Source organism: Strix aluco, chromosome Z (genome assembly GCF_031877795.1).
Source record: "Strix aluco isolate bStrAlu1 chromosome Z, bStrAlu1.hap1, whole genome shotgun sequence".
In the NCBI taxonomy this organism is placed as follows: Eukaryota; Metazoa; Chordata; class Aves; order Strigiformes; family Strigidae; genus Strix; species Strix aluco.
This window is the reverse complement of record NC_133971.1, coordinates 44,408,433-44,432,474: the sequence shown is the minus strand read 5'-3', so window position 1 is coordinate 44,432,474 and position 24,042 is coordinate 44,408,433. Positions and strand designations below refer to the sequence as shown.

General features: G+C 40.5%; 1 pseudogene; it reads left to right on the top strand.

Moving 5' to 3' along the window:
* Positions 1-1,706: 1,706 nt before the first annotated feature.
* LOC141918799 (uncharacterized protein C12orf50 homolog) lies at positions 1,707-10,085 on the top strand (annotated as a pseudogene).
* The last annotated feature ends 13,957 nt before the right edge of the window (positions 10,086-24,042 follow it).

Sequence of the window (24,042 nt, the reverse complement as noted above, 5' to 3'; positions counted from 1 at the left end):
GAGTGCCCACTGAGACCTGTGTCCGCACAAGGAGGATCCCCACCTGCCAGACCTCCTTGACCTCACTCACAGTAAAGAAAATGATACTCATCTTCTCCGGGAATTGAAAGAACAATGGGACCCGTTGGAATCAAGGTAGATGAGCACGGTCAGATTTCTGCAAAGGTAAATGGTATCATTTTGGATAAGAAATTGGTTTGGGGTAAATTTGTGATCTCTCCCAACTCCCCTACTTGCCTTTTGGGCCTGTACTGAATTTTGACGTTCTCCACATATCGAGTGATAGTACAGGGAGTAGTAGGGGAAGAAATAAAATATTTATCTACCCCTTTGACGAGACCTTTTCCAGGAATTTGGAACATTTATCTCCTTGGCTCCAACAGGGATTCAATTGATCTTAATGGGCTCAGAAATAATTGAATTGGGAGGTCAAAACCAAAATGATTTGAATGATATACCATTTGAATTGGCTGCAATTCCCAGAGAACTTTGAAGTAAGTGGGATTGTTAAAATCGGCTGAGCCAAGTGTGATAAAAACAAAAGGAGGGACGACTCCTTCAATTTGGCAATATCCAATTATAAATGAGGCCATTCCCAGTATAGAAAAACAAATTGTACATTTTTTAGAAAAAAAGAATTTTGAAGGAATGTCGTAGTCCTTATAATACGCCAATTTTAGCAGTTAGTAAACATACAGTAGATAAAGATGAAGACCCTGAATATAGATTTGTTCAAGATCAACGAGCTGTAAATGAACATGTAATTGCTTCACATCCTGTGGTACAGATCCTAGTCACAGTATTTCACGGTGCTTGATCTTACAGGACCTTTCTTTAGCATTCCAATTGTGGAAGAAAGCAAATCAATCTTTGCCTTCACGTGGCAAGGGAAGCAGTTAACTTGGACTAGGTTACCACAAGGATTTTACTAGTTCTCCAACAGTATTTTCTCAAATTTTGAAAAATTACTTACAAGATTTGGTTTTTTTCAAAGTAGTCTGTTTTGATACATGTTGATGATTTGTTATTAGCAAATAAAACTAAGGATGATTGTATGAGAGATACTGAATATCTATGTATCCGACTTGTTAAAAAGGAACTCTGTGCATCTCTGTCCAAATTACAGTTTTGCAAACAGCAAGTGAAGTATCTTGGATTCATATTAAAGCCAGGACTTCCTGATTATTCAAAACCTTTTTAAATTGTGATGAAAATAAAGGAACTGCGAGAGGGGTGTTAGTACAAACTTTAGGACCACATGAACGACCTGTTGCCTATTTTTCTTCTACATTAGACCCAGTGACTAAAGGAACTCCTTTTTGCACTAGAGCAATAGCAGCAGCAGCTGAAATAGCAGAAAAACAAACAAACCAGGACAATTGTCCTAGGACATCCACTAACTGTGTACCCCATGAAGTACAGATATTATTAAAAGAATATGTGGAGAAAACTTTATCTCCTCAAAGGGTGCATAGATATGAGATCATTCTATTATTGGCTAATAATTTGAAATTGGAAAGGTGCAATACATTGAATCCTGCCACCCTAATGCCTTTACCCTCCGATGGAGAAAAAGATAATCATAACTGTGTTCAATTATTAAGTGAAACCAGCAAACCGTGAGATGATTTGAAGGATCAACCTTTGGATAACCCTGATTTGAACCTCTTCACGGATGGCTCCTACTGTTATGAAGAAAGTCGAAGATGTACTGGTTTTGCAGTGACTACGGAAATGCAGGTACTATTGGTGGGACCTTTTCCTGGCACCTTTAGGTGCACAGGGAGCAGAAGTAATTGCTCTTACAGAAGTTGCAAAATATGGACTTAAATATGCTTTTGGTATCTGCCATGCAACTGGGACTTTATGGAAAGAACAGGGTTTCTTAACATCAGCAGGAAAGTCTATGCCTCATAGAAAGCAGATCAAGGAATTATTAGAGGCGATACAATTACCCTCTGAGATTTCTGTCATCTATATAAAAGCACATACTCAGAGGCAAGATATGATATCTAAAGGAAATTCTTTAGCTGACCAAGCAGCTAGAGCTGCAGCACGACAGGTTGTGTCTATCATGTCATTATCACAACATGAGGCGATATCCGAACTTCTGGATATAAATAAGTTCTATTGAAGACCTCCCTGATGAAGAAAAGGAGCAGTGGATCCGGCTTGGAGCCCAGCCACAAGGAGAACAATGGATGCTTAATAACAAGCCTCTTCTTCCAAGAAGGTATTTATTACCGATTACGCGATGGCATCACAAAAAAACTCATGGGGGGCCAGAGAGCTTAGCGCTCCGTATTCAAAGACTTTGGGCTGCCCTGGGAATTTATGCAGCAACCAAAAGAATCTGTGAAGGATGTAAACTTTGTAAACAATATCCTTCTGTATGAATTAAGGCACCCAGTGGAAAAAGACCTCCAGCCACCATTCCTTTTTCAAAAGCTCCAAACTGATTATACTGAAATGCCAAAAAAAATATGGGGTACTCTTACATGTTAGTGATAACTGATCAGCTAACAGGATGGGTAAAAGCTTTTCTTACCAGGAAAAATTATTCAAAAGCAGTAGTAAAAATCTTACTGAAGGAAATAATTCCTAAATAGGGAGTTCCTGAAGTCTGATCATGGGGGTCATTTCACAGCAGATATTTTAATACCAATTTATAATTCCTTAGGAATTTTTAGTCAATTTCATACTCTCCATCACCCCGAATCATCTGGCCAAGTAGAACGAATGAACAGAACCTTAAAAGAAAAATTACTTAAGGTTTGTAAACAGCCTGGCCTGAAGTGGCCCAATGCTTTAAATTTAGTGTTATGGGATATAAGGAATACCCCAAGACAGCCAATGGATATTTCCCCAGCTAAAGTTTTATTTAAATTAATTGTTATTATTTTTAACTATTATAGTCATAATAGTCTGTGTGATTGTTTTGTTTCAATATTACATTGGTTGTTGTTCTTTTATAATACAGAAGACAGAAAGAGAGATGTGGAATTATAAATAAGAAAGATCACAGGAGTGCGATGGGAAAAACAAAAGGAGGGAATTTGTAAAAGGAACAAGCTTTAGAAAACTCTTTTCTCTTAGGATATTATTAATAGCAGGAATAATTAATAAATAGATATTATTTGCAATAGAGCACAGGTGCTCTAGGAACAATACTGACAGTTTAAGCAACTTAGAACAGCTAAGTAATGAAAAGCTAGACACAGATTAAGTATATGTTAAATAGAATATTTTGAGTCTTTCCTCAGAGGTCTAAAAGTGAATTATGATGAAGATTGTTCAGAAGATAAGTAACCACGATGACCGAAGACTGCATCAGTGAACAGCGGTGTCCGAAGAGGAGTTAGAACGGAACGACAAGAACTAGTCGAAACTGTGGAATATAATGGACTTTTGATATGGATGATGAATTAAGAGTTGAAAGTTCCTGGAAAATCACCAAAGACGCTTTGTATTGTATGTTATATCGTATCTATAGAGGGCGCTTTTTGTTAGCTGTTGCCACTCACTGAGGTGATGGCCCAACTCTGAGTTGTTAATAAAGCCAGCCTAGAGAAACCCACAGTCTGGTGAAATCAACAGAGGAACTTTGGGCAGAGGTTTTGTGACAAGCACTCCCTGGCAACACGTTTCATCAGAAGATTTCCTTTTGGGGGTAAAAGAAGGATCACGAGTACTGAAGATGGTTTTGAATCAGTTTAGATCAACAAACATTTGCTTCTTAATACGTGTCGTCACTGCAAGTCCACTGCGCTTGCAAATACCTAATAGCAAGGAATCAATTGTCTGGCCAGAAGCAGAGGCTGCAGTCAGAAAAAGAGAAGGGCTGTGACCAAAGTGAAATTCCTTGTAGTGGTTGGTTATTAAGAATTGCTGAAGGTCTTTGTATAGCTGTCTAGTAATCCTTGAAAAATATTTCTTACAGATGTTCCTAACTGGGTGCCTAAGACTGCTGCAGATATTGAAGAGGAAAGAGCAATCAAGGAAATATGCTATAAATCTGGTAAATACAAACTTAGTCACTCTTTCCTAAACAGCAGTGCTGCCCGTATAGTAAACTTAGCTGTTTGTTTTGGGTTTTTTTTTTCCCCTCTTGGGGTGTGTTTAGGAGAGTATTAGAGGATTCAGCCCTCTCACAAACACCAACCAACAAAAACTGTGTCTTCACTTCGGGAAAACGAGCGGTTACCCCTGGAAGCTACCGACCGAGACTTGCAGAAAGGCAAGTACTTTTCATCTTCTTGGACAATGTTTACCACTTTTAAAATTACTGTTACATGGAGAAACTATCACATAGTTTGCCCCTCCTCCCCACTTTTTAAATTTAGTGTCGATAAAAGACAGCATATTACAAAGAGCATAAAAACACTTCAGTAATCTTCCCCCATCTCTCTCTCTCTCTGTATATATACACATATATATAGTGTCACCCATGTCTTGACTACCTGTATCAAATCTAGGTGGAAAAGGCACAAATGGGCTATTAACCCCATGTGTACTTTCCTGAGATACACAACATAGGTCTTGCATCTAGTTTTTCTTCAAGATCAAGATTTGTGTAGCCTAGTTTTAACCATCCTAAGGTAGGAATGTAGTTTCAATTCCCCATCAGGCCGTGCAGGCACTCTTAGGGGGCTATTTATTGCATCCTAAGACAGTGCCAAAGAGAGGTGAGACCAGTCCCTTTCCCAGAGGTGCTCTGTGCTCTCTGCTGGCTGTCTTGGGTGTCTAGAATATGAAACGCAGCCACACATCAAACTTTTCTATAACCAAATTGAGATTAAATAAATACCCCCTTCAAGTGCCTTCTAAGAGACAGTAACAAAAGAGTTCCCTTTTTGTTCTGAATGCTAGGCTTTATCCAACATAATGCAGGACAAAGAAATACAAATTATAATATATGCAACATATACCAATTAAGAAGTATTTACCTCCTGTATTTTGTTTCTCCTTTCTTGAGCAAGTGGCATGACTGAAAAAAAAAAAAGAAATTTGTATTAGTTCTTTTACTGAATAAGCAATAGTATAATTCCACTTGAGGAGAAAGCATTATGTTCTGACTATAATAACACATCAGACTCACCAGTAGATCAGTCATCAGAAATTTCTGGACAGAAATATGACCTACTACTTTCAATTAAAAAAAAAAAAAATTATTTTCACATTAGTGTCAATTTCAGGGATAAATTCTTGATAATACTCTTATGTAATGGAGATTTGAGTAGGATGACGTGCTAATAAAAAATGGAATGGAAAAACTGTCTCAACTTTGAACCATACAGACATACAAAGCCTAAGCTGTTCAACAGAACTGGGCAAAAATATTTTCTTCTTCTTTCTGCTTTTAACACGTTTGTATTGAAATAGTTTTGACAAGCTATTTCTGTTGAATATTTATATATGTTTAGACTATAGACAGGAAAATCCGTAAGAAATATATGGATATAGCTTGTCATATTTATCTGTATTTATAATTAGATACATTCAGAGAAAAGCACAGAGGTGTTTCCCCAGAGCATTTCTTCAAGTGAGTTCTCTTGAGGTTTTAGATACAATGATGACACGCACCTTGAATATGCCACATATTCGATCAGGTAGGATCCATAAATATCATTCATGAAAAGTGAGAAGCTAAAGAACAAGCAGGTGGCTGTAGCTGGTTCCTTACTTTGGAGCCGTGGTCTTCTTTAACCTGTGCATTATGGTACTTCCTTAGAGAGCACGGCAGTCACACACCAGGTGCTCGAGTTACACTTGGCAGTATCCAAAGAACTAACCAAAGACAAAGAAGCAGAGAAAATGAGAGGTTAAAGGAAATTGCACTAAACTAATCACGAGCTCCCAGAGGTGGAAGGAAGAGAACGGCAGTGCCGTTCCCTGTGCTTACCCACAAGCAGCTAAACCGTTCTTTCTCTTGCCTTTCCAGGTGATGGCAATACAGTTCCTACAACATTTAATAATGCAAAAAGAGAAGGAGAGCGTTCAGGAAGGAAAGTAGCAAGTGAGAATATTCCCAGAACAGATCGCAGAGCCTTTGAAAATGGAGGTAATATACTTTAGCACTGGCTTCTCATTGCTGAGCATCATGTGGTAAATAAAATAACTGAATGTATTTCGATTGGGCTACCCACAAAGAACAATTTTTTGATCTTGTTTCCCAGCCAGTATGTCAATTTTTGAAGAACAGCACAACAGTTTTGTTTGTTTTTTCACTTTTAGAAATTCACACTTCAGACCTCAGAGTAAAACCAAGTTACCAACAAAGGGGTCAAAGGAAGGATGATGAAACTGATTCTTCTCGTCTTTATGTGACACAAACTGGAAGAAAGTCTTCTTTCAGCTCTCCAGAACCTCGAAGATCTGAGTATGTCGTCTACTGTAGTGTCACTGCCAATCAAGAACCAAAGTTCAGTGAAGCTACAGGTGGGCTCCTGCTTACACTGGGTTCTTAAAATGCCTCAAATGCACCTGTCTGTATTGTGCTGCTTTCGATTGGTCCCTGCAGGTGAAAATTCAGTTATTTATGCCTGAATATGGGCAAGAGTAAATTTGATCCAGCATCATTTTCACAAACAGATTGCAGCAGTATCCATAGACAGAAATGTGAAGCTTTATAAACCTTTACTATCTGTCAGACAGAACAGCCATGAACACTAACTTAGCACCTTTATAGCAGAAAGACAGTTCTCTGTCCCACAAGGAGGGATGAATGCAATGATGTGCCACTGTGCACAAATATACTGATCCCCACTTTTTACAGCATCTTTTATGTCTTATTCAAACTTCGGCAATCAATTTAAATGTAGCATAAATTTTTGCAATTTATATTAGTTTTGTTCACATTGTTTATGTTGGACAGAGGACTGAATTCACTCTTCCTGCCATTCATTCAGGATGATATTTTCCTTCATCTCTTTTCCATCTTTGAAATACTCTACTGTCCTCTTGATAGCACCTGCTATGTCATAAATTTGACAAGATGCCTACAGGTGGGATTCCCAGTCTTGTATCTTTCTTTCTGGCAATCTGTTCTGGATGTAACCACAATTGTACGTCTTTTGCTTTACTGGTCACCATTTTTGTCATAAAAGCAACCATTAGCATTTTTGCTACCTTTCTTTTCAGCAGTACCCAAGCCACATGGTCAGAAATGCCCCAAGCAAACGAATCAGCTTGACACAAATAGAAGACTTGGGACCCAAATGCAAAACTATGGTAATACTTACATGCAGTGTATAAACTGAAAATTTTAGGATTATTGTGGAATTAATAATTTGAATTAATGGAATTAAGCTGGAATTAACAGAACACCAGAGTATTAATAACATTCATTTTTAAGCCCGTTTTACAGAAAATGGTTAGTCCTTAGGCAGCGTACTCTGATGCAAAATCAACTGCCCAGCACAAAAACGGAATACTGCCTTGCACCTTGTAAGAGCTTTCTTCACAAGCAGGGATAAGACAGGAGATTGGCTTATGGACTCATTCACTCTAAAAGCAATTGATGCCTTTGGGCAGATTTTAAACAGAGGAGCATCCCCTTTGTTGGAGTCAAGGATGTCCATGATGGGATCACCTCATTCGGAAGGTCCTGTGAGCCCCCTGGGAACGCTGTGAGATTACAAATGAGCTTTAAACGACTAGAGAGGGAGTCTGTATTGAGTACTAGCTGGTATTTCAGAGGTGATGTGGGATTCACCCGATGGTCCTTCAGCTAACGTCATACCGAATTCTCCTATCAGGCTCACAGAGTCTTTCCTGCCATTGCAGCTGTGATTAAGAAACAATGTCTATGTGTTTTCTACAGACAAATATATGTCAGGATACTCTAATGCACCGACTTGGAGGAGAAGAAACCCACATGCAAACACATTCTCTCAGTTTAAAACCACTATTCAGGTAACTGTTTGATACAATTCCATCTTTTTAGTACCTCATCACTTTACAATAAATACATGGGTCAATGAGATATTAACAGTTCCCGTGAGGTGTTAACTACTCTTGACTGAAATCAGAGGAACAGACAGGGATCAGTTCTTTATGTCATCAAATCCTTATTTAAGATTTCCTTTTCACAGCCTTAGCGGCACTAAGATCCACAAAAATATTAAAAACACATGTGTGTTTTCCAGATCACGGGTGCATCCCATATTATATTTCTTAATCCTCTTCTGTCTGGTTGTCTCTGTCATTAGGGCCCCAAAGAGGAGTCAAAGGAAATTGTGGCTATTCTACATTTCATGCAGTGGGGCCCTAAAGATTGTATTTCTGTTTTTTCACATACTCACTGCACGAGAAATCCCCCACACTGGTTGAAACTAACACTACTTGAAAATAAGTCCTGAAATAATGAGCCAAAGATCAGAGGCAGAGGGCTACTGAAGGAGAGCTGAACTTGCCCTGGTATTACATATGCACATACATCGTCTGCTGCTGAACTGAAAGGCCCGAGGGAAAGAAATGATTTGCTGCTTTCACCTCATACCTGTTAAAATATACTAACGTTTTTCCAGATGGTACTTCTCAAAGGTCATCAGACATCTCCTGTAGGTGAGTCATATCAGACTGCAAACAGATTAACAGTGGTACCACCTGTATTTTATTAAGAAGTTTGCAAAGCTTCCAGCCAGAGATCTGGCATTCCTGAACAAACTGATATGGCTAAATTTACAACATTAACTCCCAGCATCTTAGAAGCACTGATACTTTAATGAAGCTATTTATTAATTAAGGTAGCAAAATCCATCTCAAGTCAACACCCAAATGAGAAAAAAATTGGTTGGTGTAAAATAAAAACTGAGCAAAACTTCCCTGGGAATTGTAGAGATTGCTTAAAATAGAAGGATTTTGACAATTTCTTCCTAATGAAGATATCTGCTGATAAAAGCTCCCTTGTAGCGCAAGACATTATGGAAACATATATCTTTATTTTTGAAAACAATTGAATCTGTAAGTTATTTAACTGTCTCTGCAGTCCCTAGGGGTCAGGGCAGTCACAGGAATGGGCTCGAACACCTCCCTAGAGCCACCCTTTGGTAGCGAGCGCTTTATTCCAGCTCTCCAGAGCCAAAGCCTCTCTGCAGTGTTCTGCAACGGCTTTAAATTAAGAGAAAAGGGTGCAGTAGGCTCATTATGCTTCCACATGGCCAACTCAGGGGAGAGGAACAACCACTTATATTCAAAATCGCTAAAGAGCTATTTTTTGTCTCTTTAGAACACAGTGATGACATCACCCTACTTCTCCCTCATCCTACATGTTCTCCAAAAGCATTTCTGTTCCCTCCTGAGCTGGAGAGCCCTCACCACAGCTTCTCCTCAAGGAAACAGTCTTTGAGAAGAGCTGTTCCCAGACTGGGAGTCTCATCAGAGCTGCTCTAGAGAAAACCAATCTCTTAATTCCCATGTAAACTCCAGGCAAACAAGTAGCAAAGAGTTAATGTCCTGAAAAGAAGGGTTCCTGATTTTTTATATATATATTTTTTTAAAATGTACACTATTTTACTCTTGCTAAAAGTAAATTTTCCATGTTACGTGGCTTGTTTCAGTGACCTCCTTGCACTGTAAATTCATAACCTGTACCTCATTTTCTTAGAATCTACAAGTTGCAATGCCTGCAATTTGTGGTCCCTGCATGCATAGGATACGTGTGCTGACTGAAGCTCTACGGGACAATAAACTATGATTTCTTCAAGCAGATTACCAATCCAGACATTCCAATAACCCATTTCCAAGAGTGACCAGAAGAGTGTGCTTTGGGGAAACTGCAGGTGTTTCCAAAGCAGGGAAATAATGAGTAGTACATGCTCATGGAAAGTTTCTTTGTTTAGTAGTGATCTTGTGGCTTGAAGTGAGTGATTTTTATTTTCTTTCCAAATATATTTTCCTCCTGCCTAATAGAATTGGAACCGTGAGCTCCACAGCTTTTTTTTTTTTTTTTGTATGTGCTGTACTAGATGTATTTTTTTTAAATCAGGTTTCAACTTCTTGACTTTCCTTTAAATGATGTGCCCTTTTTCTATCAACAGGCAACTACACCGAAGACAGACAAATGGTATTTTTATTATGTTTAAAATTCTGACATTTCAAAAGGTTATAATTTAATATTTCATTTTGTACAGGTCATGTCATTCCATTCTGCCCCACCTGTCCCCTCGTCATTTTTGTGACATCAGAGCAGTGTGCTATCTCAGGAATTCTGAGGAATTTTATGATGTCACTACAGCTGTGTTCCCCTGAATCCCGTGAGGGCTACTTTCCACAAGCTGTTGCCAGAGAGCTGAGAAATTTCAAAAATTTATGGGATTTAAGGATAAAGTAAGGAGTTCCCCAGGTTAGGGGTAGAAAGTCATAACTGTGCATATTAGAGTGCTCTGGGGAAAAGATGTATTCCCAAGCACTCCCAAGGGGAATTTTTTCCTACACACCTTTGCCATCAGGACAGTGGGCTTCATGAGGATACGCTGCTGCGTCCTTTCGCCTGCCCCACATAGATGATGGCTGCACATCGCTGTCCCTATGACCATCCCCCTCAATGAAGTGTGAATTCTGCTCCTGCTCATCCATTCCCAGCTCTCTTACAGATGCCATCGCAGTGCCTGCTGCCTGAATCACTGCTGACCACCACAAAGGCCTAAGGAAGGGTGAGGGAATGACAGGCTTACTCCCCCAGCCGCAGCTTACCTCTGAGAGGACAACCTGATGGCCTGCTCCCAACCCACACAGATCAGGAAGATGGGTTAATAATATTCTCACAGTCTCTGCAGTTATTCTGCCCCTTGTTGATCAGAGATTGTGTCTAGAAGATGAATGCAGCATCCATCTTACGGGGCAACACTGTCCTCAGAACAGGGGATGACCAGCAATGGATGCAGGAGGAGCTTTGTATTCGGGGGGATTACAGTGCATGATGCCTTCTGCCAAGAACTAGCACCATGACTTTGTCATTGCTCAACAACAGCATTTCAGGAGCAACAGTTCAAGATGGTGGCTATCACCCTGCACAGCCTTATTACACCCAACCTGGCTGCTCAGCAACTGACCATTTTGGGTAGGGAAATGCAAATGAAGACAGCAAAAGCTACCATCGAAGTATCTGTAGCCACTCTCCAACCCTATGCTTACGGATAGTGTTAATGGGAAACATGAATGAGATCATCCAAGCTTTCTGTCACTGAATTACTTCTCCCTGCCTGAATTATTTGGATTCTACTGATATCATGCACTCCCACTCCAGCACCTAAGCCGCAGGAGCAGACCTAAACTGTGAGGTCTACCATTAAGTTGCTCTTTGGCCTTTGGAGGACTATTGGTGCAGATTCATGGTTGTCTTAGAAGGCTTCTTGGGAAAGACACAGTGCCTGCACCCTTTGGTTCACCTCGGATTCAGGTCTCTGTGTGCCTACTCATTTCCTTTATGAAGAGGAGTATGTTAAATGAACAATGTGCTCAAGCCATACTCATGAAATCCTGAGAGACTCAGCTTTGAGGGGATTTAAAATTTCCTTTCTACAAACACAGTGCTATTGGATCCAAAGCTCCCAGAGCGCTGGAAAGTTTGTTTCAAATAGCTGCTTGTCCCTAGAGTGGCTTTGCCCTGGAGTTTTGAACCTGAATAATCATTTGCCCTATGCCTGAGGAGGCCCATGACACAGATCTCCCACAGAAAGTTGGGATCCCAGAGAGCCTGCTTGGTGGAGATAAGGCATGTTTCTAATGGGAGGAAAGTCCCTGACAGGCAGAAACCTTGGCTGTGATTCCATTGAAATAATTTTTTTAAATTATATATTCCCACAAAATACCTCTGTTTTGACAAATTCACATTTTCTACTGGAACTAAGCAGTTAGAAAATTCCCAGCTCTCCCTAAATTCAATTTAGTGAATGTATTATCCATGGCACCCTAAATAGTACCTCTCAAAGCTGAACTGTTCCAGTCATTTCATTCTCCACATAATCGATGTTTTCCCAAGCCTCTCTTCATTTTTGTTGTCTGTAAACCCTCTGCCACTCCTTTTTTGATGAAGTGATCAGGGCACAACAGCGGTTCAGAGGAAGCTCTGTCACTGATTTATATGACGGTGTTTGCTTTCAGTATCATTTTCAACACCGCTCTGCTTGCATCCTAAATTCTGTTTGCTCTTTTGATCGATGCCATGCATTGAGCAGAGACTGTTACTGAGTTGTTCAGAGAAGTATCCAAGCCCTTTTTTCCCCCCTGTGGTGGCAGGTAATTTAGAGCCCTGTAAGGCGCATTAGTAGGTCAGATGATTATTCCCAATGTGTCTCATCTTTTCTTTCTGAGCCCTGCGAGGCAGACAGGCAGTGGAACTGCATCAGGCTTCCCCTGCAGGAACACAGCTTGAAATTTGGTCTGGGCCTAGGTAAGCACACTGCACCAGCAGCTCCGGGAGAGGCACGGACCTAACGGAGACCTGTCCTCCTGTCACAGCGTGACCCTGCCTCGCTCTCACGATTACACACTCCAGCTGCAGGTTAACAGAGGAGCAAATACAAAGGAGAAGGCGACATGTCCTCAGTTTTCTCAAAGTATTGTGCCTCAGAAGCCTAGGTTTTACTGCGGACTGTATGATGTATGAAGAAATTACTTCCTAGTATTACCCTAAAAATTATCTGATACATAATCGGTCAGCGCCATGGCTCAGGATGAGAACTGCCAAGACAACTTCCCTCATTTAAATTGCTAATCCCAGTCCTATAAAACTGCCTGTGGCCTTTGCTTAAACGTTCTCTTTATAAGGGACCTGAAGGCCTCCTGAAAAACTAACCCCTTGGCTGCTGTGGAAATGCTCAATATCTTGGGCTTTTGCTATTATTATGTTTGACCACCTGTCTGCAAGCTCTGCTGTGAGTTGAGCACACCAACCAAACAACACAGGCTGTCTCCTAGAGGCAAGTACAAAGAGGGGGAAAGATGCAAAATATATTGTAACATGGAAAAATTCTTTTAGGTTTTTTTCCATTAAAAAAAGTTTAATATTAGAGTGGTCAGCCCAGAAAGACATTTAAATGGATAAATTATTTAGAGTTCACGGATGATTTTCTACATCCAGTAGGCAAGTGCTGAGAGATCAGTTTAGCCTCTTGGGCTTTTGCAGCGTCAAGTTTGCTGCTTGTAAAACAAATAACATGGATTAAACTAGATTCATTTTTTTGGCAGATGAAGCAGTTGTCTTCTGTCAGGTTCCCTGCTCAATCCTTCTTGACAGTGCTCGCTCTTAAATTAGAAAATTTGTCAGCTACTACACCTACTACAACACGGAAGTAGGAATGATTCTTTGCATACATTAATAGCAACACAAGTTATATTTCCAATTCACCTTTCAATTACTTACTAGAGGAGTACTGTCCAGGAGAGCCTGCTCATCACAGCTTGCTCAATCATGTCCTGGAAGGATGATTAAAAGCAAGTGTCAGAAGAAACTCTTCCTCCTAGAGGAGGGGCATTACACATCCTACCCTCTTGCAAAAGGATGTAAATACAGTAGAATTCAATGTTACCTCTGAATAACTCCTAATATTAATGGTCAACCCACCAAAAAAAAAAAAAAACAATCCCCCATAGTCTTACGAGCTACCAGCACTAAAAACTCAACCAGGCCTCCAGAAACATGCTTGGTTTTATTCTTCTTTCCCAAGGAATGATCAATATTGAAAATGAGGAGGAGCCAAATTAGCTTCTCTATGACTCCTGTGCAAATGCCACTCTTCTGATTAATTTATTAACAGCATCCTGGCAAATGCAGGGCCTGCAGTCAGGATTGCTGAGGTGCAGCTCAGCAGTTTATCAGATAAGCTTCTTAATGAAGCACAAGAAATGGCAGTATCCTGCTCAGCCTCTCTGCTGTCTTGGAGGGGAGTGCATAAGCATTGCTTATTTTGCACAGGTTTTTTGTAGCTGAATGAAATGTAACTGCAGAAGTGTGAGAGTGATTGGGTAACTGGTGCCCTCCCTGTAAGGTGACACTTCTGTACCATTCCGGTGCTTTTCTGCTCTCTGATTTCTCCCTCTCACCTGCCCCCAGGATTTTCACTTACAAATGCAGAACAGCTACACTATCCAGAGGGGAGTTTTCTTTGCAGTGTGAGCTGTGAATTAGACAAAGAGAAAACTCTAGGTAACTGTAAAAGGCTGCAGCAGTTTACAGTCACTCCAAGGCACCATCTGGGGTGTGGAGGTACCCTGCAGTATTGTTTGAGGTGAGGTCTCAGTCTGACCTTCCACAAACTGTGAGGAGTGAGAAGTGATGAAGATTTAGCCTCATTTCTGCAATAAAAAAGCAAGGTAGCCATGTTAATCAAAGTGTAGCCAAGATAACCAAAGTGCTTAGTGTGGGCCAGGTGGAGAGAGACAAAGCATGAATCACAGAAGTTACTTGGGAGATGTGGGAAGCAAAATAGTCGAGGAAGACTCATCCTGGGGGAAAAAATCCACTGGATAACTCCCATGATGTACTTACTACCTGACCCTTTGGCAACTTCTGCTTTATACAGTCCCCAAGCATGAATAGACACCTGGGCTGCCAGGTAGGGACAGTGAAAATGCATCAGGGGAAGTCCTCAGGAGCAGCTCGATGGGAAGCTGTCAGACACGAAATGTGAGAAAAGCAGCAGAGCTTCTGTACCTATTACAGAAGCTGGAGGTGCATCCTCTTTCTTAGCACTGCGAATTGCCTTTTGCATTTAGCTTTCTGTCTGCAAAGAATGGGAGCATCCTTCCCTCTGCACCCTTATTGCACAGGACACTGCAGGTGCTCACTCGAATGGTGACCTCTGTGATTATCAACCCCAACCCACTCCTGTCTAGCTGGTGTGTGTCACCTGTTTGCACCCAGGGGTTTATTAACCCGTTCAGGTTATGTTCCCACTACTCGTGTTAGAATAATATTTGAGACATGCTGTTCTAAAAGAGTTTATGAAACTAGAAGTGTTTGGTTAAATAGGGAGAAAAAGACTGAAAATGGAAGGAGGAAAAAGTCTCAAGTAAGATCAAGAAACGAGTGAAAATATGTGCATGACTGAGATGTACAGGACGAGTACTAACAGGTGAAGGAGTTGTAGGAAAACTAGTCAAGGGGAGGAGGAAAAACAGTATTGTGAATTTGATGCAAAGAGGTGTTATTTTATGGCCACTGAGTTTGGACTAGATGCTTACAACTACAGCTTCTAGCCTACAAGGGGCTTTTCTGTGTTATAAAATCAAAAGTTAGCAAAAGAAAAGGATGAACAACTCGAGGTTTTTAAAAGAGTTTTTTCTGGAAATGCATCCTGAGACTGAGGACTTCTGTGGGTTCTTTGATACTTAAAAACTGAGTACTTCATGTGACTTGGGAAGAGGGGCAGAATTAGGCAAAGGAGGTGGGGGTTTTGTTGTTTTCCCCTTGTAGTTGGCTGCCTACTTTTTCATAGCATTTATAGGAGCTTTGCTCTATTCTTTAATGAAGGGTGATGGTGAATACCGAGTATAGTATTGCCAGTGAGGATGGATTCATTAGTGAATAAACTATTAGTTTCTGGGGGAATAGCAGCTGTTAGAGATGAACGGAACAGATCCTTCCTTAAATAATTATAAGGCTGCTGAGAATGTTGCAGGATTTATGATGTTAGATAGCATGGATACAGTGAAGTGGATAAGGTATTTATTCAGGAAGGCAAATGCACAATGGATTTGTTTCTCCCCCATATATTCTTCAGAACTCCCTCTTCGCTCTTCACCTTTTAAACAGTCCTAGCCTGCCAGCCTTACTAAAACACTTCTATTTTTTAAATTTTAGATTTAACAATATTAACCATTTAAGATGTTAATAACTTGCAAGTCTTTCAGTGGAGTCTGTTCTTTCATGTTAAGGTAGGAAGTCCCTGTTTTAGAAGGTCTTTAACTGACAACCACATAAATGGTGTCAAGGGCTTTTTCAGCTCAGCTCTGGTTTTAGCTTGGCCAACATTATGTATTTGTGCTTGGGTTTAACTGGAATTAACTGTGTTCCTGTTACTGAGAAACAACCACAGAATAGTAAATGGAAAGTGGAGGAAATTTCAGATGCACCAGTTTAAGGTGACAGAAATACATGAATGCATGTTCAACTATGCTGACTTTTACTGTGGTTATTTTACTGACACTGTTTTTGTAGAATGAAGTACAGGGATGTTAGATTTGTCACTAGTCTCTTCAAGGAATCCTTCACTCTCAGTATCTCAGTTTTGCCTTAGTTCTTCAGCATCTGTTTGTCCTCTGGCTTTGGAGCAAATCAAGGTATATTATAGATTCCTGCTCTTAAAGCTTCACAGGATTTTTTTTCATATCTATATTATACAAGAAATAACATACTTGACAATGAACTGCTGAGTTATTTGCAATTTGTTCTCTGTGTTCTACCAGTGGGAGAGTAACAGGACTTACACGTGCTTATGTTTATTAAAACCACTGAAGCTTGGACAAGAGTTTCTAATGTGTTTTTGTTGTGAAAAATTTTCCTCTCGTGTCCAACTGGAATGTCCCCAGGAGTAATTTGGACTCATTAGCCCTTGTCTTTCCAATGGGGCTCCTTCTAAAAAGGGAGTCTCCATCTTCTCTGCAGCCACCCTTTAAACCCTGGAAGCAGAGCGGCTGCACAGGCTGGCACCAGAGGATCGCTCTCTGCTGACCTCAGGGACTGCCTGAATGACTGACAAGGTGAGAGAGATCTGAGGGGCGAGTCACCTGCAGAGAGCAATGCCCGGCTCAATCTCTCACACTCAAATTGAGAATTAGCACTGGCTAAAGGATGCTGGGTTTTGAATCCTAGTCCACACGCCTGGATTCTGTTTCTCTAGTTCAACCAAGAGGCAAGTCCCTGCACCCGTGGGATCATGGAAAATGGAGATGAGTATACTCTTCTTGATACTCATGAATAAATCTCCCTACATAACAACCAAGCAGAATCTGAAATTGTAGCCTCCTCCTCCAACAGGCAGAGGTGCTAACAGAATTTAATTGCACTGATATTTAATGAATATAAAGCAGTTTTATGACAATTAGAGTATCTTATTCAGCCGAAAAAGTACAAATGTTAAGCAAGCAGCATGGGATGATGGCTGAAATTACAGCCCAGGGACAAATCTCAGGTCAAACCTAGAAGAGTTCTTACCTGACCAAATAAGGAAGTTTAAAAAAAAAAAAAAATTGAAGCCACACACACACAAAGTTAACTTACAGCTTTCAAAGAACACCATAAAATCCTGCTGTATACTCCTGGGGGGGGGGGGGGGGGGGGGGAAAGTCTCTCATGAAAGAGTACTGCATGAGAAAGTGAAAAATATTTGGGCTGATTTCAGGTTTCGGACCATCAGATAAGCTTCCTCTGACAGCACTGAGTTACTGGGTTTAAAGCACTTACTATGGTCACTCTGGCTTGTCGCAATCCAGCTACCATATTTTCAAAGAGCTGCATGGGTATTTAGCCACATACCTCCTATTAAAGCTAAATTGTCTTACATAAAAGAGCCATTGTGTGTCTAACTACCCATGCAGCTCCTTGAGAAATTTTAGACTATATTCACCTTACACTCTCCCCTTTTCCATGAAGCAGGGAGGGAGGAATCACCCTTCTCGAGCAATACTGCTTGCAAACTAAGTTTTCATGCATTGCATTAGTGGCATTCACTACTGGCAGACGCCTTACTACTTAAAAAGTTACAGTCTTCACAGCACTATAGAGGTACTTGAGGTGGCTACAACTAAACTGTGCAAGTTTGATTACACACACAGGTTTCCACCAGCTGAGAATCTAGTTCATGGGTTTTCAGAGACAAGATCTATAAAGTTAGCAACAGGAAGAATGGGAAACTCAGTGTTTGTAAAGCACGACATTGAATAGGCTATTTGTGAATGGTCACACTGAACACCTTGTGCTTTATCACTCATCATTTATTTTAGTGTGATGTGACTTAGCCCACATGGATATTGGCAAAATGTGTTTTACTCCCTAAATTCCTTCACAAACATTTGGAAGCACGTTGCGTGTTACCCCTCTGTGGAGTGAGTGTTCCAAAATAAACAAAGATCCCCTCACATCAAAAACCAAAAGCACCTTCAAAGAAATCTTTCCTACTGCTCCATCTTAGCTGTTGTCAAATGGGAAGGAAAAGCAAAAAGAGCAGCAACAAGTTTTCTAGCAGAACTTGAAGAACTAGTTGAGGTTCAACATGTACCACTTCAGTCTGAACTTGGCTCCATATCAAATCCTGTTCACATTGAAGTAGCATGCTCACTCTCCTAGTGACTTTCACCCAACACTTATCTTTTACAGTAAAGCTCTAGTTCTAAAGTAGCCTTTCATCTGTGTTGTATTATGCACAGTTTTAGTTGCCTACATAACAGTTGGTCTGTATCATTTCCACTCCTGTTTAGTATTACCAAAAGTTTTGTTTTCTTCTTTTGGCAGTGCAAAGGAAGTACACTTGATTCTGTTTACAATTTCCTAAGATAATAATCACTTTACAAAAGATTCAGAAAATTAATTTACATTGCTTCAGCCTTTTTCTCCCACCTCCAAGGACATTCACCGCCACACTCCTCTGACCACCGTTTTCATTATTAAGCGGCTCAGTGAGGATGTTACTCTGATTTAGAGAATGCTGCTTTACTGGAAGCAAGTTCCAAAGAGCCTCTTTCCCCCTGCATTCAATGTGTTAAGCATTCACTATCAGCTCTGGGATTTACCAAGAACTCAGAAAAAGCTGTTCTCCCTTTCCATCAAAGATTAGAAAAGGTAGGGGTTTCTACAGTTACAGTGACCTGGGTGCAGGAAATCCCTTTACCAAGAATGAACTCTGCTTCACTGAAATTAGATTCTCCCTATCGCTATTTTAAAAGTTCTCACAATCATCTAGCCAGCATTAAAGGGAGTCCACTAGTGACTGTGCAACCAGCATTTTCTGTGCTCTGTCCTCTGCCAGGAAACTGAAGCCTTTTATCTGTTCAGCCAAGAAATATTCACTAGACTGAAAGTCTACTGTATGCTTTTTGGAAAGCTGCACGGCTGGAGGTAAAGGCTGAACAGCGCTGAGATTCATTTTCTAATCTTTTTCAAGTTCTGGACTTCACCCTGGGGGGGCCCTTAAGGGCTGTTCACTACAGTACAGTATGAAACTAGCAATATGAAAACCTACTTATTCTCCATCTAAGTTGTTGAAGGCAATTAATACTTTTATCTTCCTATGTGCTTCATTGACAGGGTACATAAAAGGAGAAATGGAATGAATCCATATATAGTTTAAAAAAAAAATAAAATCCATCTATAAAGTTAGTCCCAGGAAAGAGGTAAGGCAGCCTACACATTAGTCTCTTGCTTAGTGAATTACACAGAAGACTTCTACATGAGTAAAAATAAACACCAATTCACTGAGCTGCAGAGTAACAGTTCCAGATCTGTGTCTATGTTATCACTTTAGATCCAGCCTTTCAGAGAGACCTTCACTCAGCAGCGACATTCTACCTCAGACCGTTACATGATAACAAGATTTGCACAGCACAGTTAGGAACCAAGTATTTGGCCAGTAGGTTCTTCCTGCAGGCATGACTAACTAGGGCTGCAGATCACATACCACAGAAACATCTAAACACCTAAACGCATTATTTACGCCTCAGAAAATTAATTTTACTTCCTGTTTTTTGCCTCAAGAAATTGTGGGCATTGAAAGAAACCCTAAAGCAAAAGCAGACAATTCATAGATAGTGTTGCACACATGTGGATGCCACATCGAGGACAATTCTCACAGCAGCAAGACCACTGTAGTTTTGCTGCTAGAAGATCACAGCCCTGAGCTTCAGAGCTGAGCTCTTCTCTTACTGTGCTCCTCAGGCAGGTGACCTCGAAAGACATGGCATAGCCAGGAGGACCACATGCAACAGAAGTTAGGTTAGAGAAGGTAGAGTGTCACAGCAGAGCCCACTTGATACAGCATGGCACATGGAGAAAGACCTCACGCCCACTAGAAAGCCCTGCATAAGCCTCTGGAGCCCAAAATTTATACTAGAATCTGCATCTCAGCAGCATCACACTGAAGTGACATGGATACAGTACACCAATCACCAAACCCTAACTCAGCTGTTAAGAAGATGATTCATGAACAAAAAGTTCTGCTTAACAGTACCCACTGCTTTCTAGGATCACTGCAACCAATTGTATTTCTCCAGACTGTAGAGCGTATTCAGTGTCACTATCCATGTACATTACACAACAGTCCCCAGAAACATTAAGAACCTGCTGGTCATTCCTCAAGGGAAGGAACCAGCAGTTTAACAAAAAGCATACTCGCACTTATGGGGACTACCTGGCAAATTCACAGGCACACAAAGACCACCATTCTGCCCTCCACTTCCCCCCAATGGTTGTAACTGAACATTTTTTTTTCCCCACCCAGTTTTCAGCTATCTTAAAATGTCACACTATTTTCATGGCCATGTTGAAGTGACCAGAATTCTTTTATTTCTCAAGATGTGTATGGTTTTAGCTGTGTAACTCTTTCATCTCTTTTAAGTGCTGGTCATTTGCTCAGGTGATACAGCAAATCATGTAACACTAAGCATTAAAGAATGACTTTTTGGGGTCACGCTTGTCCCTGGTTTCACACTAGGATAAAATATTCAAGTTTGGCAAATGAGAGCATAATTAAAAGCAATGTTCCACAAAGTAGTATTATTTCCTAAATATCTGAAATAATTAAATATTCCTGCACAAAATAGCAAAGAACACCACCTAGAAACTTCTCTTTGAAGAGTGGACTGAGCCATCCCAGAAAGGGGTTACCATATCTAGTTATCACTGATTAAACAAGAGCTCCTCAGGGAAAACAGAGCGCTTCAAAGATGGAAAACTTCTCTGGCAACAACTTCCTACTGCATCAATTTTCAACCATCTCAGAAAACAGTAACACAGTACATCTGAAATCTTCACAGCAGTCTTCCCTCTGAACACCTCCCTTTCATTACATTGCTGCAGACAGCAAGCAAAAGAAGGAAGATCTTTCAGACTAAAATGAAATTTATTAATAGAAAAAGACCAAATACACATTATTTAAGAGGAACCAGGTGGGTGAAAGTACAATAAAGACATAAATGTGTCTGCTAGATATACAGCTGTGAGCTCCCACAGACTGGGGGCTTATTTGCACAATTGCCATTCTCTTCTTTTCTCACAGCATAAAGAAAACTTAAAAAAAAATGGAGTAAGTTCATTTATATCACCTGGAAATCCTTTGTATTTTAGTAGACTTGATGTACCTGAGAATAAACCCTGTATTCAGCCACTCAAAACCTGTCAGTGTTTCCCCACACCCTGGAACACCCATCCCAGGCCGTATATTCCTGCAGGCAGCCCCTGAACTGCCTTATTTACAAGCAGTTGCATGAACACCACGCTCATCTTTCCCACTGTTCATTTTTGTTCCTCTCTCTCTCTTGCTTTCTATTCTCTCACTCAAGTTTTACCTGTATCTGAGAGAATACATCATAGATGTGTAAGAACATTTTTAACATCATTGGAAGCACTTTCACATTGGTATGGGATGTTGATTCTGTCCCATACATTTGCCTGCCAGTCATCAAGGCAAAAGCGATTGACTCTGCATAACCACACGTACAAACACTGATAGGCAAGAAGTCCTAAAGGATACACACATAAACTACAGAATTGTAATAACTTTGTTCTGTAACGCTGCTCATCTTTTCCAAACTTTTCAGCCCATTACTTGTCATTCTCCTATGCTTCATCTTCTCTTCTTTTTCAGTTAGATTTGTTTTTTTTAAAAAAAAGACTTGTTTATGATAAAGTCAGCATTACTTCCTTGCTTACCTTGCACATGCCAATTCCCTGACTGGGCAACCAATCAAACAGAAAAGAACAATTATTTATGATTTACTTTATCAACTACAACAAAGAAGCCCCATGAACAATGCCCCGGGCTGGGTACGGGTGCCAAAATCACAAAGCTCTCTCTAAAAGAAGATGAGACCTGGGTATGACTGTACTCTTCTTTTTCAGCTCCTCTCCAACTACTCTAAATTACATTTTTGCTTCAGAAGAATATGGTGGTAGGCTTTAGTTAATTTTTAGTATTTTTTTTCCTCTAAATTTGGAGGTATACATGCAGTGGAAAAGCCAAACCAGTGTTTATGCCACACTATGACTTTCAAAGCTCTCATCCCCTTCATCATTCTGTAATACAGTTCATGTAAGCCCCGTGAGTTGCCCCTTCATAATTACCGAGGAAGAACAGCACAAACACACAAATATCAGATGGGAAGCCCAGAATGGAAGCAAGCATACAGAGAACATCAGGACAGTGTCTTCATCTTTCAATTTCTCTCTCCCCATTTCAGTGTAAGGACTATGGGAACACACAGACTATGGGAAAATAGTGACTGTGAACAAACAGCAGCAGAACCAACAGCCTTATCCTTGGTCAGCTCCAGGACCAGCAGGTCTCCACAAGAGCACAGCTCCACCCAGACAACGCTTACCCATGTCTGGATGCACTGCCTAGCCACACTGCCATCACAGGAGCAATTATTAAAAGGCTCAATATAATTTACTTGTGTTTTACGTTAGAGCAGAATTATTTATTATTTGTTTGATGTTATTTTTTGTTTCCCCCCAAACAATGGGCCCGATCAAGAACAGGTTAAAAACAAGCACACCTACACAACCTCCCTAGAGCCTTGCCAGCTAAAGGGCTGAGCCTCTGCCTCCTCAAGCACAGGAGACCAGCTAGATGAAGCTGGCCAGCTGAGAGTTCCCTGCCATGGGCTCAAGTTTACAATTCAAACTGACTATTTTTTGACAAATGTTAAGTTTCCACATGAAGTTGAACATCAGGCTATCATGGAAAAAGGCAAGAAAAAACTTCAGCAAGGTCTTACTACAGAGCTAATGGGTATGAACATTTCTCCAAGTTCTCACACAGAATTGAGGTGTTTCAGCAATTATCAGTATCCATTCCTCTCTTTAGAGCTTCCCTGCAAGCCATCAGAACTAGATGCGATCTCTGCACTAAATGAATGAATTAATGGCAAAGACTCCTCAGCATGATAAGAGATAGTGCATTGGGGGTATTAGGATCAGGCTTTAATGCCCAAAACCAGTCTCACAGCCATGCTTGAGCCATAATGGAACTAGAACAAATACCAGTGCTACACAACATCAGCTGTCCAAGGAGTTGGCTCCCCACCCCCACCCAAAATAAACTAAAGAACAACACAAAGATTAAACAGGTTAATTCTCTTTCTCTATCAAGAGAAGAATAAGTGTTTCTGCTCTCTATTTAAAGCTATTCATAAACAAAGATACAACACATTTATCTGTAGAAACTTCCATTCAGGTCAGAGAAAACCCTTTTTAAACATTAACAAGTTATACCTCTTCAGCACTTCCTATAATATTACCTATAAAATGAAGGTAGTATTGTAAATTTAAAAAAAAAAAAAAAAAAACACAAAAAAAACCAACACACAAACAGAAAAACTACAGGAGGCATATCCCATTGAATTTGGGCAACCCAACACCTACCACAAAAGGTTTTTTCCTTCTTCAGGTGTTAGCTAGCAGAGATCACTGTTCTTCTAGTTTAAGATTGTTTCTCTAGAACAAGTGCACTTTCCACTCAACTTTCTTCCCCAAAAGGAAGCACCTTAATGGTAAACTGCAGTGGCAAAGAATGTTATGTGTGTAATACCTCTGGAGGGACCAGAGTTCAAATCAAATCTTTACAGAACCAAAAATATCAGGGCTGTCTATAGGAGATGCAGACACTTCAGAGGGACACTCAAACTACCACCTTAGCTTTCCCCTTCGAGTGAAACCCCAAGATACTGAAGAAACTTGCGATCCATACGCCAGCTGCTTATCCAAACGCCAGCACACACAGACCTTGCTAAGCAGACCCTTTGCTTGCGCTCAGCTATCAAGCATCTAAGGTCCTGTCTGCACTTCCACATCAGTGAATATCCCCAACATACTGTCGCTGTGTCTGA